The following is a 12,598-nucleotide window of genomic DNA, read 5'->3' as shown; positions in this document are numbered from 1 at the left end:
AAAGTTAAAGCCCAAAATTGTATTAGAAAATCATAATTATTTTACAAGCAAACTGGTGAAAGGACATCACTTTAATATCCTTTTATAGTTTGCGCAAAAGCTGATGTCTTTCTTTTTCCAGTACATAATCTGTTCTAATAGTAGAATATAGTGACTCAGGTATTTTTCATGTACTTTTGTACTTATGGTGTATGCGTTATAATTTAATTAAGAGTCATCAAATTAAGATGTTTGCTTACGAATCTGACCTAATTTAGGATAAGCCTAAAAAAATATTTTTTGTTACAAATATCAAATATAAATAAAGAAAAATGTCTGTAACTGAACTTGTATATATTTTTTCTTTTCAAATAAAATTGTATCTTCTTACAACACAAAAACAAGGAACACAAAGCAGTAGGAACAGGATCTGGAACCTCACAAGAACCCTATATTGAAGGGCAAAATCATGAAAACATTCATTACCTTAATAATGTTAATGTATTAGTAGAAAGATGTTTCAGTAGAGGGGGTGGGTGGGTAAGGGGGCACAACATATGAAATAATGATTACAAAGAAGAAAACACGCTAGGGACCTACTCTATCGAGTCGCTCAAGGGGCGGAAGAAACCATTGAGCAACTGGTGGTGCCCAGACCTTACAGGAAGTTGGTGTTGGAGTTGGCTCATGGACACATCCTTGGGGGTCATTTGGGGGCGGAGAAAACATGGGAAAGAGTATTGCAGCGGTTCTATTGGCCTGGGGTCATTAAGGAGATAGAAAATTACTGTTCCTCTTGCCCTGTGTGTCAGAAGTCGGCCCCAATGTCCCATTTCCGTAGTCCACTTGTACCTCTTCCCATCACTGAGGTCCCTTTTGAGAGGATTGCAATGGATTTGGTAGGTCCGCTGGTGAAGTCCGCTAGGGGGCATCAGTACATGTTGGTCATACTCGACTATGCCACCCGCTATCCAGAGGCGATTCCGCTCCGAAATACCTCTGGCACGATGATAGCTATGGAGCTATTTCTCCTTTTCAGCCGAGTGGGGATTTTGAAGGAACTGCTTACGGATCAGGGAACCCCCTTTATGTCCCGGGTGATGAAAGAGCTGTGCAAACTGTTTAAGGTAAAACAATTGCGCACCTCTGTGTGTCATCCCCAAACCGACGGGTTGGTTGAAAGGTTCAACAAAACCCTAAAACAAATGCTAAGGAAGGTGGTAGATAAGGATGGAAAGGGTTGGGATTATTTAATACCCTATTTGCCATCCGGGAGGTACCCCAGTCCTCTACAGGGTTTTCACCTTTTGAGTTGCTCTATGGGAGACACCCAAGGGGACTGTTAGATATTGGCAAGGAAACTTGGGAAAGTGAGAGTTCTCCCCACTGGAGTGTGATCGAGCACGCCGCCCAAATGCAAGATAGAATTGCCCAGGTAATGCCTATCGTAAAGGAAGATTTGCCCCAAGCACAGTTAGCGCAGCAGAGGGTGTACAATCGGGGGGCCCAGACCAGGTCGTTTGCCGAGGGCATCTTATCTGTGGGCAGGGAAACAAAAGCCTGTGTGGCTAGCCTCCAACTACTAGCAACTAGGTATAGCATCAGGCTGTACCTAGTGGGTAGCTAGGGAAAGCTGTTGGTACAGTAAGTAGCCAAGTTGGCCAGGATTTAATTTGATGTTTCTTTTTGGTTTGGCATTTTTTGTACATAGTGTAAATAAACTGCACCTTTCTGTTTTTTCACCTCCACTGTTGTTGTGCTGTGCCTGTCTTTTTGTGTTGTGCACCCATCCAGGGGGTCACACCCACCCACTGCCGAGCTAACCCCGTTACAACACGTAGACTGTAAATATTTCTTTTTGTTATTGAATTTTTTTTTTGTTGCAGTATATTAGCTTGTCATAATTACATCTTTCTGGCCTATCCAAACATATTCTTTTTTTTTTAATGTTTGCCCTTGATTTTGTTAGTAGGTGCACTTCTGTCGGAGGACATTGTACCTAACTCCTGTACACGTATACACACATCAAACATGATTATGGGAGTAGAAGCCAAATATAGAATTCCTAAAGAGCATTTATGTTATTTTGATGTGAACATATTTAAAAATGAAGTTTCCCAACATACTCATACATGTGGAGACCCATGTAGAAAACCAAGCATGTTCCGTGTATTTGGAATTCTGTTATTTTTCTAAATATGATAGATTTTTAGTCAGGATATAAATCACTGGTAAATATACATGGCAAGTCATGTAAATTAGATATATACAGTTGTGTTCAAAATAATAGCAGTGTGTTGAAAAAAGTGAATAAAGCTCAAAATCCTTCTAATAGCTTTTATGTCCATACACACAAATGCATTGGGAACACTACACATTCTATTCCAAATCAAAACATGAAGAAAAATATATCAAATTTGTGTTGTTCTTCTAAAAATTTTGAAGAAAAGTGAATATTAGACTGTTCAAAAAAATAGCAGTGTTTGTATTCTTCCTTACAAACTCAAACATTCACTATATAAACTGAAAAATGTTTGAAGATTTTGCTTTCCTTTGAATCACTTAATTAATATTTAGTTATAAGCACTGTTTCTGAGAACTGCTGTACATCTGTGTTGTATGGAGTCAACCAACTTCTGGCCCCTGTGAACAGGTATTCCAGCCCAGGATGATTGGACTACATTCCACAGTTCTTCTCTATTTCTTGGTTTTTCCTCAGAAACTGCATTTTTGATGTCACCCCACAAGTTTTCTATTGGATTAAGATCCGGGGATTGGGCTGGCCACTCCATAACGTCAATCTTGTTGGTCTGGAACCAAAATGTTGCACGTTTACTGGTGTGTTTGGGTCTCGTTGTCTTGTTGCAACACCCATTTCAAGGGCATTTCCTCTTCAGCATAAGGCAGCATGACCTCTTCAAGTATTCTGATGTATTCAAACTGATCCATGATCCCTGGTATGCGATAAATAGGCCCAACACCGTAGTATGAGAAACATCCCCATATCATGATGCTTGCGCAACCATGCTTCACTGTCTTCACAGTGTACTGTGGCTTGAATTCAGTGTTTGGGGGTCATCTGACAAACTGTCTCCGGCCACTAGACCCAAAAAGAACAATCTTACTTTCATCAGTCCACAAAATGTTGCACCATTTCTCTTTAGGCCAGTCAATGTGCTCTTTGGCAAATTGTAACCTCTTCAGCACGTCTTTTTTTCAACAGCGGGACTTTGCGGGGGCTTCTTGCAGATAGCTTGGCTTCACAAAGGCGTCTTCTAATTGTAACAGTACTCACAGGTAACTTTACACCTTCTTTGATCTTCCTGGAGCTGATTGTTGGCTGAGTCCTTGCCATTTTGGCTATTCTTCTATCCATTCGAATGGTAGTTTTTCGCTTTCTTCCACGTCTTTCAGGTTTTGGTTGCCATTTTAAAGCATTTGCGATCATTTTAGCTGAGCAGCCTATCATTTTCTGCACTTCTTTATATGTTTTCCCCTCTCCAATCAACTTTTTAATCAAGGTACGCTGTTCTTCTGAGCAATGTCTGGAACGACCCATTTTCATCAGAATTTCAGAGAGAAATGCACTGTAACCAGCATGTCCAATATTTACTGCCTTCCTTCCTTAAATAAGGGCAATAATTGCCACCTGTTTTTCAAAGAATGAATGACCTCACTAATAGAACTCCACACTGCTATTATTTTGAACATGCCCCTTTCAATTAGTGATGCAATTACACAGAATCAGCAGCATGCATGTCATGACTGTTGGGTCTGTTGGATTTCTATTACTACACCTGCTAGTAAATTATTTGCCTTGTAGAAATATCATTTCTACCAAAAACAGTGATCGATCAGGTTAGTGATGTCTGACTGCTATTATTTTGAACACAACTGTATGTATCTAAAATTATGATCTGCAACAATATAGTTTGTTTTATAGGAATCAACTCTCAGCATGCGTCTCTAATTCTGGAGCACACTGTGAAATTGAAACACAACTAAAGCAGCGCTTAGTTTATTTGCAAAAAATGGAAGTAGAACATACTGTAGCTATGGTTACATATTCATGAAACCTTTGCACTTTCTAATAGTGCACCAAGAGCCTAAACCGTCATCAGCTAAATATCTGAGGTTTTTTCCCTTTTTTATTACTAAATTCTCTTCTTGTATCTTCATTTATCAAAACATGAATAAAGCTTGAACATTGTGACAATGGTTTCATGATGGAAAAATGGCCCTTTTGATTCCTACTTACCTTTTCTAACCTAAATCTAAAAATCTCCAGTTTTTAGTCATCAGCAATAAACATTTTAAGGCATTTGTTTTGAACTCTTCTTTTATCGGTTTACCTCTAAATAAGCAATAATTATTATGTAATTAAATCTACGTTATTACAGTCTACAAACAGACAATGTGATGAGCCTTTTTCTTGTCATGCAAACTACAGCATACTTTTGTTCTTTGCTTTCAGCCAAAAGCATATGAATACGTTTGTTTCACATTGACAATTATCTTCAATTACTGACTCACAATAATAGCTTTTCAAGGCAAAACTTTTATTCCTTATTAGCAAGTTACATTCTATAAATAATAAAAGTGGGAACAAAACTTGGAGAAGAATTGTGACTGGTAATGCACATACATATTTTAATAGTAAATCATAAAATATATGGAAACCCTCACTTTGTTAAATAACCCAATTCAGATTAAAATAGAAATGAAAGGCAAAATGTATGTGTGTGTGTGTGTATATATATAGTGTGTGTGTGTATATATATATATATATATATATGTATATATATATATACACAGTATATATATATATATATATATTTATATATACACACACACACACACTATATTGCCAAAAGTACTGGGACACCCCTCCAAATCATTGGATTCAGGTGTTCCAATCACCTCCATGGCCACAGGTGTATAAAATCAAGCACCTAGGCATGCAGACTGCTTCTACAAACATTTGTGAAAGAATGGGGCGCTCTCAGGACCTCAGTGAATTCAAGCGTGGTAACGTGATAGGTTGCCACCTGTGCAATAAGTCCATCTGTGAAATTTCCTTGCTACTAAATATTCTACAATCAACTGTTAGGCTTCATGTACACGGGACACTTCTGAATGATGGAAACTGACTGCTGTTTAGCCGTGTTTGCATAATGCATTTATGCGTGTTTGCGTTTATAAGCGTTTTTTAAAGATAAGAGCAGGAGAACCTCCCAAATGCCCAGAAAGCACTGAAAAGTGGTAAATTACTTACTACTTCAGACTGTTTCAAAGAAATACACACAGTAGAAGCAGAGACAACAGTGTGTGTTGAGATACTGTAATTAGGTGTGAGTTGCTCATTAACATTTCTTTTGTTTACAAGGGTGGGACAGGTGTGTCAGAGAATGGGAAGACCGCTGCCGCGATCGAATCTGCACATGCGTAGAATCCTGACAAAACGTACAGGCAGGCGGGCACTAGGACCCAGGCGCGCCTGTCACCAATGACAGCGCCAGGCAAGCACTAGGACCCAGGAGCGCCTGTCTGGAGTCGGACGGGCTATTTAAACCCGGCTCTTGCAATGCTCAAGTGCTGTATGGTCTTACCTGTTTCCTGAAGTTCCTGATTAGTAGATTGTCTTGTTGCCGACCCTGCCTGACCCTGATTTGCTGTCTGTCTCCTGTTCTGATCCCTGGCTTGTCTGACCATTCACCTGCTTAATCCTGCACGTTCTGATCTCCTGTTAACGATTCCGGCTTGTGACCTGTTTATTCCTCTGCCTGCTGATTTTGTACCATGCCACCACCACTGATACTGACCCGGCCTGCCCGACGCTGCTCTTGTGACCTCCTCACATCAGACTCTCACCTGCTATACACCTCCAACGGTGCTTCTACCACAGCTGGGTGAACCCAGGGGCCGCAACCTCATCTCGGCCTGCTCCAAGTCCATCCCCACCATCAGGGGCCCTGGTGAACAAGCAGGTAGGGAATTAGATTCCGCACCTTGGGGGAATCCGGTCTGTGAAGCACTAGAGGCTACCGCGGTAGGATCCCTGACAAGGTGTCTGGTGGAGTGAGTCATTAAGGCCACCTGGCAGGGGGTCTTCATGAAGAATTTGAGGTGTGAATGGTCATTAACATATCTGTTGTTTCCAAGGGTGGGAGAGGTCTGAGGTGTGAATTGGTCATTACAATGTGTGACAAGCTTGGTAGGAACATCCTGTGTTCCCTGTTTTGTCCATCTGAGTACCTTGAAAATGCTTTGCATTCCTTTGTTCATGATGAAAAAAGTCTCTGGACAGCATCCGGAACTGGAAGAGTTAAAAAAAAAATTCAGACGCAAACGCTTATAAATGCGGTTTGCCGCGTTTAGAAGAGTTTTGCGTTTGAAACGCAGATAAAATCGATTGCTGAACGCAAGTTTTCTGCATTAAAAAAAATTACTGTAAACTCAAATGCCTGTAAATGACTGTAAACGAAGATGTGTACATGGACACTTAGGGTGAGTTCAGCGGCTGCTGAAAAAAACGCTGAACAGCTCCTAAACGTGAGTTTATCAGCTGCAGTGTACATGAACCCTTAGTGGTATTATAACAAAGTGGAAGCAACTGGGAACAACAGTAACTCAGCCACGAAGTGGTAGGCCATGTAAAATGACAGAGTGGGGTCAGCGCATGCTGAAGCACACAGTGCGCAGAAGTCACCAACTGTCTGCAGATTCAATAGCTAAAGACCTCCAAACTTCATGTGGCCTTCAGTTTAGCACAACAACAGTGCATAGAGAGCTTCATGGAATGGGTTTCCATGGCCGAGCAGCTGCAAAGCGTTGGATGCAGTGGTGTAAAGCACACCTCCACTAGACTCTGTAGCAGTTGAGATGTGTTCTCTGGAGTGACAAATCACACTTCTCTGTCTGGCAAACCAGTGGACGTGTCTGGGATTGGCGGATGCCAGGAGAATGGTACTTGACTGCATTGTGCAAATGTAACGTTTGGTGGAGGGGGGATTATGGTGTGGGGTTGTTTTCAGGGGTTGAGCTTGGCTCCTTAGTCCCAGTGAATAAAACTCTTAAGGCGTCAGCATACCAAGACATTTTGGACAATTTCATGCTTCCAACTTTGTGGGAACGGTTTGGGGATGGCCCCTTCCTGTTCCAACATGACTGCGCACCAGTGCACAAAGCAAGGTCCATAAAGACATGGATGAGCAAGTTTGGGGTGGAGGAACTTGACTGGCCTGCACAGAGTCCTGACCTCAACCCCATAGAGCACCTTTGGGATGAATTAGAGCAGAGACTGTGAGCCAGGCCTTCTCGTCCAACATCAGTGCCTGACCTCACAAATGCGCATCTAGAAGAATGGTCAAACATTCCCACAGACACACTCCTAAACCTTGTGTACAGGCTTCCCAGAAGAGTTGAAGCTGTTATAGCTGCAAAGGGTGGGCCAACTCAATATTGAACCCTACAGACTAAGACTGGGATAGAATATATATGCACACAAAACTGGTATAGAGGAACTCAAGGATGGAGGTAGATCAAAAACAGCAGTGTTTTTATTGTCAACATTTTGATGAAGCTCAGTCCATCTTGATCTGCTGTTTTTGATCTACCCCTTCTGCAAGACCTGTGAGTGCCACTGTACCAGTTTTGGAATTTTATGGATTTCATTGTGGTTTTAGTTTTGTTTCGGATTGATTTGTTAAGTTACTAATTTTGTTTTGCTGCATTCGTAACAAAATTAGTTCTGTTTAGTTTCATTTCATTTATTTGTTTTCAACCGGGTTAAAATATCAAATTGATCCAAATACATTATGAAGAATAGTTGTTTCTATTCTATCCAAAATCTGAATTTTGAAAGATGGCTATATTCTTTCAGTTGTATTCTAGTCTATTCTATTCAAAATTCAAATTTCCAAATGCGAATTTCAGAAGACGGGTATATTCTATTTTATTCTATTCTATTTTTTCTCCTATTCTATTCTAGTCTATTCTTTTCTAGTTTATTCTATTTTTTTATTTACTATTCTATTCCTTTCTATTCTATTTTATTCTGTTTTACTCTATTCCTTTCTGTTCTATTCTGTTTTATTTTATTCTATTCTTTTCTAAATTATAATTTCATAAGACAGCTATATGCTTTCTGTTTGATTCTATTCTATTTGAAATTCGAATTTCAAAAAACGACTATATTCTTTCTATTTTATTCTACTCTATTAGAATTTTGAAATTCTAATTTCAGAAGACAGCTATATTCTTTCTATTCTATTCTTTTTTTATTCTATTCTTATATTTTCTTTTCTATTCCTTTCTGTTCTATTCTATTTTATTCTATTATTTTCCATTCTATTTTATTAAATTCTATTCTTTTAAAAATTTTAATATTGGAAGATGGCTATATTCTTTCTATTTTATTCTATTCTATTTGAAATTCCAATTTTGAAAGACGGCTATATTTTTATTTTATTCTATTCTATTAAAAATTTGAATTTCAGACGATGGCTGTATTCTTTCCATTGTATTCTAACATATTGTATCTATTCTAATCTATTCTATTTTTTCTATTCCATTATTTTCTATTCTTTTCTTTTATTATATTCTTTTCTATTCTATTCTATTAAAATTTTGGAAGATATCTATATTCTAATACACACAGTGTTTGAAGGAAATCAGCAATAGTCAGCAATATGTTTACATTTTGAATTTGTGTTCAAAATCGATTTCATTTTCAAATTCTTTTTGAATTTGATTAGAGTTCGGATAATTCGTTATTTTGGATGAAATTTTGTTTCATTATTTTGGATTCGTTTAAATTCGTTACTATTGTAATTCGGAAATTTGGATATGCCAGAATCACCGAATAACAAACATTTTGTTTGAATTTTGATTCGGAAACAAAACGAACTGCACATATTTGTGTGTGCTCTGGAAGTGGGAAATGGGTGCGCTTTCAAGCCTAGCATGGAAATAGGAAAGCCGGTGAACTATCAGGAACACCAGGTAAGTACATGATACAATAGACACATATTAGGAATATGAATTGTTAGGGTAACATTCTCTTTAGGGTAATTCTTTCAGAGCCTAAATGTACCTGGGGTAAAAATATTTAGCAGTTCACGCAAGCACCTTCAACCTTAAATTTCAGATATGTATAATACTGTACCAAAATTAATTTTATATAATTTTTTGAGACATATAGAGCTTTTTGCAGGTAGTATTTACTTACCACTGGGTTTTTTTACTATGTAAGGGAAAAAAAGACTGAACTTGTTTTTATTATATTGATTATATATTTTAAAACTATCAACCCTGATGTTCTGAGTGCTCATTTCTTGAGACCCTAAAATGCAGGACAGTACAAAGACCCCCCAAATGAACCCTGTTTTGAAAGTAGACATCCCATGGATTTTAGTAAATGGCAAGGGGACTTCTGCGTAGTTGTAATTGTAACAATTTTTTTGGAAAATTCGATTTTTTTTCACTAGGTTGTCATTTTGTCAAGTTATTTTTTACACACTTCATAGACATACTTACAAATATATCCCAAAACACATTCTTTTACTCCTTTGAGTATGGGAATGCCACATGTGTGAGACTTTTTCACTGCTTAGTTGCATAGAGAGGCCATAAATTCAAGTAGCACATTTAGGCTTTTATGCAGCATGAATTGCGCAACTGGTTTCCTGACTACATATCACATTTCTTGAAGCCCTGGGCAGTAGAAACATCTATCAAATGACATGACCACATTTTGCAAAGTAGATACCCCAAGCTATTGTTTAAGAGGCATGATGAATCTTTGGAAGATTTCATTTTTTGCCACAAGTTTTTAAAAATTATTTTTTTAACACAAAACTGTAATTCATAAGAGGTTTCTAACACACATTATGGACATACTTAGAATTACACTCCAAAACACATTCTGTTACTCCTCCTCAGTATTAGGATAGCACATTAGTTCATAACACTGAAACTTTTTCAGTGTTTGAACTAATTATGTAACAGACATTGCATCTTGTGTATCACAAAAAGTAATCAATATTGTATAAAATACAATGTACTGTTAATGTTTGCCTCTGTATGAGTGGTCAGGGAATATAGCTTAAAGTGGTTGTAAAGGCTGAAGTTTTTTTACCTTCATGCATTTTATGCTTGAAGGTTAAACATTTTCTGTGTGCAGCAGTGCCCCCAATAATCAATGCCCCCCTCAATACTTACCTAAGCCTCATCGCGATCCAGAAATGTGAATGATAGCCTTGGCTGTCCCAGGTCCCTCCCTCCTCATTGGCTGATACAGCAAGCTGGAGCTGCTGTCAATCACAGCCAGTCAACCATTGAGGTGAGAGAGGGGGTGAAGCCAAGCTGTGGCTCCGTGTGTTAATGGACACAAGGAGCAGCAGGTGCCCCCATAGCAAACTTCTTGCTGTGGGGGCACCTAACAGACAGGAGAAGCCAGGAGAGCTTGCGGGGGACCCGAGAAGAGGAGGGTCCAGGCTGCTCTGTGCAAAACCACTGCACACAGCAGTTAAGTATAGCATGTTTGTTATTTTACAAAAAAAAATTAACCTTTTCAATTGCTTTAATGTAGCTTCACCCATAGCAATCCCTATACCTATAAACTAAGCATTCCCCTGGAATTCTACACATGCTATGTTCACTGGTCAGGAAGTATGGGAGGCTGAACTAACAGTGAACAACAGAGTTCCCATGGTTCCAGGAGTGCAGTTGTCCACAGAAGATGATTGGGACTGTCTTGCAAGAACATAATTATCAGACATGCAGATGGGGCAGCATAGGGTTGAGTCATTAAGATTGAAAAATGCTCCCAACACAAGGTGGTTACTGTGGGGATACAAACAATGCTCCAAAGTGCCACGTCCTAATCATAATGATTTACTGTATAATTGAAAATAAAGAACCTTATGGATTTTATAGGCCCTACAAACAATGCTTCATAAAATGCAACGCTTTATTGAATATGCACAAGATAAATAGTACATACATACATAAAAAATTTGTTACAGAATATATTCTTACCCTGTCACACACAACAATATATAATCAGTGCAGATTCATATATTACTAGTATCTCCCACAATAGCAAAGATATGCCACAACTTGGCAATAACTAGGGGGGTACTCTTTAGATGATAATAGTAATGGCTCAACATGTTTCGTGATGAATCGCTTCTTCAGGAGCTGTAAGAAGACTTCTATTTGAAAAGATATATAAAAATGTATTGATAAAAAAAACAACAACCAACATCTTATGTACAATATTTAATGTACACATATCAAAACAATACAAATGACTAAAAAAGGGTTACCAAGGGCCTGAACAGCTGATATAGGAGGGATTCAATTCAAAATCACTCAATATTCATACCGGCTACCATATGATCGCTGACTCACCCATAAAAAACATAAGTGAAAATTGGTGGGTGTGGTCACCGAAACTCATACTTGATACATATGTGCATAGGGAGAAGAGTTCCCCAAAAAAGGTAGTTTCATGTGGGACCATGCAGCTTTATCAAAGGGCTTTATTAGAAAATACAAAACAAATGTGCATTACACAAGTATACACACAGAAGCTGAGCACACCTCCACCAAAACTTCACCGAACTAAAAAGACAACGTTGTTGTCTTGTGTATACTTGTGCGAAGTAAAGGGAATCTTTCTACTTCATCTTTCAAAAAGATGTGGGGACTTTAACACTGTCCTTTTGCAGAAAGAAAAAAATGCGGATTTATAAATTAGGTACCCTGGCTGCACAGGGCTTAAATACAGAATGTAATTTACAGGTCTTTCTTGAATTTTAGTGACTGTCATGTGCTGTTCCTGCAGCCCTCCCTATATGAATCATGACATTTCAATGTAGAAACATATAACTCTGTAAATGATCAAGCCTGTATTTATCCTTTCTTTTTCCTTTTCCCTTTCCTTTCCTCTTATTTCTGAGAAGACTGCTAGATATGATCTACTTCTAGTTGAGATTCCCATTGTCCAATGTTAAAATGTGAATTGTATTTTCCCTGGAGGTCACCTGCATCATTCACGTGTGTGAGTGTGTGTTTAATTAGGCTGAGGGGCGATATCTAGTGGTAAAATTGGTTATTGCCCTACCAACAAGGTATAAATATCCTGATATACTGGCCCCGCCTATCCCTGAAGAAGCCCAAGCTCATTGGGCGAACCATGTTGGATCGCACCTCCCTATGCACGCCTGACGTGTGACGTCACCGCAGTCTGAGGCCGTCCTATCCGACCTCCACCACACATCTGGGCACTCAGCACTCCCTGCCATGTATACAGTATACAGGACAGACTATTGCTGATGCTGTACAGCCTATGAAAAACGGATACTGGCGCCATCTAGTGGTATAGTTATGGAACTACTCCTGGCTTTCTGGAATTAAGCTCATTGAATACCTAAGAGATGGTGAGAAATGGAACACTTGTATATTTACACTGTTATTCATGAATTTGGTCATCTGGTAACTGTGTATTAATGGAGCGGATGGTGGTACATTATATGGCCTAAACTGGCCAACTAATGGGACATTCATATCCAGATTGTGACCGACAAGCCTTATTCGCAAAATCTAATTGGAC

The sequence above is a fragment of the Staurois parvus genome, unplaced genomic scaffold, assembly GCF_062004578.1.
Source record: "Staurois parvus isolate SC_StPar_1 unplaced genomic scaffold, SC_StPar_1.0 ptg000233l, whole genome shotgun sequence".
Classification (NCBI taxonomy): Eukaryota; Metazoa; Chordata; class Amphibia; order Anura; family Ranidae; genus Staurois; species Staurois parvus.
This window is presented reverse-complemented; position numbering follows the sequence as displayed.